The sequence below is a fragment of the Microtus ochrogaster genome, unplaced genomic scaffold (assembly GCF_000317375.1).
Source record: "Microtus ochrogaster isolate Prairie Vole_2 unplaced genomic scaffold, MicOch1.0 UNK40, whole genome shotgun sequence".
Taxonomy (NCBI): domain Eukaryota; kingdom Metazoa; phylum Chordata; class Mammalia; order Rodentia; family Cricetidae; genus Microtus; species Microtus ochrogaster.
The window spans coordinates 3,019,246-3,021,260 of NW_004949138.1; the positions used below are offsets into that span (position 1 = coordinate 3,019,246).

The following is a 2,015-nucleotide window of genomic DNA, read 5'->3' on the forward strand; positions in this document are numbered from 1 at the left end:
TGTGCTTTTATATTAAAATTGTCTTCTTGTACCCACTGGCCTGGATTAATTAAATTCGCCTTCATCTCTCTGTCTGCCACGTAACTTGTGTGGAGGTCAGAGAGAGCAGGTTGTAGGAATTCATTCTCTCCTCTACCATGTGATACAGAGGGATGTGACTGAGTCCTCAGGTTTGCTGGCATGCACTGCTACCCAGTGAGACATTCCACTGACTCTGTATTTTGGATATATTAAACTAAATAAGGTTAACTTACACTTTTTTATTTCTTCAATGTTTCTACTATCTAATTTACAATAACTACATGAGCTGGTTGCATATGTCTTTAATTCCAACACTTGATAGGCAGAAGCAGGTCCATCTATGAGAAGACCAGTCTGGTTTACATTAGTGAGTTCCAGGTCAATCAGAGCTATATAACGAGACTTTGTCTCAAAGGAAAAAGATACATGAACTAATACATAGCTTGTATTTTTTTTTTAAGTTTAACCTTTTTGTATTAAGTTTAATGAGAAGAGTACAAAATCACATAACAAACTGAACCAACAAGACATGAAAGATAAGTTAGAAAACAAACAATTTGGCACATTCATTATACAAAATATAAAGACCTATATTTATCTTCATTTTAAACAGCAGTGGCCAATATTATCCATTTTATTTCTTTTCATGATATTCCTACTGTGTGTGTTTGATACAGGGTGCATGTAGCTCATGTAACTTTGGATTCTCTGTATACCCCAGGCTGGTTTTTAACATAGGATCCTCTGCTCAGTGTCATGAATTCTGAGATTGCAGGTGTGCAATACCAAGCCTGTCTTGTAGCTCTTAAGGAAGAAAATTATTGTTTAATCAATAAAGAAGGACCCCCCCCCAAAGCAGATAGTTAAAGGAAGAGGTTTGTGTGTGTGTACACCTGTGATTCTATGCACTCAGCAGAGCTGGAATGACTGGAAGCAAAATAAAACGAGGTATGGTGGCACACAGATTTTATTACAGTACCCAGGAAGCAGAGGCAGTCAGATCTTTGAGTTCAAGGCCAGGCTTATCTATACAGTGAGTCCAGGACAGTCAGTGCTACATAGAGAAGACTTGTTTCCAAAAATCAGTCAGTCAGTCAGTCAGTCAGTCAGTCAAACAAACAAACAGAAATAGATAAAATAAAGTAATAGTATAGGGTAGCATTTGGGAACTATCATAAAACAGGTAGCACATATTAATAGATACTTATGAAATAGCAAAAACAAAAAGTGGGTTTTGAGTGGACTCAAGGCTTATCTCTGTCTCTCCGAGCTGTTGACCAGTCTCTTCCCAGATACTTAGTTTCTTCTGTGAAGTTGTATTTTGTGGGAAGTTTGCACTGCTGTCTGGCACAAAACAGATTCAGGGAAATTTTTTTAACTCCCCTGTCTAAAACACAGTCTGCCAATGTGGAGTTGTGTAGCTGAAAATAGACAAGAGTAATGAGCAATTGAGCGAGAGTTCTTGGGCAGCTCAAATACTTCAACTGGAACGACCCAGAGAGATAACATGGCTGGTATGCAAGGACACACAAATTCATGAAGCAGTCCGTGTTATCTCAGTTTTCCCATGGTCTCCTAAAGATGCTATTGCTCCTAGACAGCAGTGAGTAATTTAAATAACATGATGCTCACATTCCCAAGCTGTGGGGTGGGTGGTTTTTAGTCATTTGATGGATATTGGTCATTGTTTGGGAGGGAGAAGTGGTCACAAGTTTTTATTGATTAGGGTCAGGGAGGTGCTAGGATACTAAACAAAGGAAATTAGATTCAGGGATCTCATTCTGATAAGAAAAAGGGGGATATATGGAAATGACAGGATAAAAGGGGAGGTTATTGAATCTACTTTCAAACTAAAAAAAAAACAACTACTAGTCTCAAATATTTTACATTATGGGTTTTTGTAAATTGATACAAATTTAGGGTTATTTTTGTTATATTGTATATGTTTCTACTCTTGTTTAAGATCTTTTTTTTTTTTTTTTTTTTTTTTTTTT

The 2,015-nt window shown here is 36.9% G+C and overlaps 1 protein-coding gene across 3 annotated transcripts in view; it reads left to right on the top strand.

Annotated features, from left to right (window-relative positions):
- Positions 1-2,015, top strand: part of Kat2b (lysine acetyltransferase 2B) — a 122,715-nt gene that overhangs the window by 64,422 nt on the left and 56,278 nt on the right. The window lies entirely within an intron of this gene.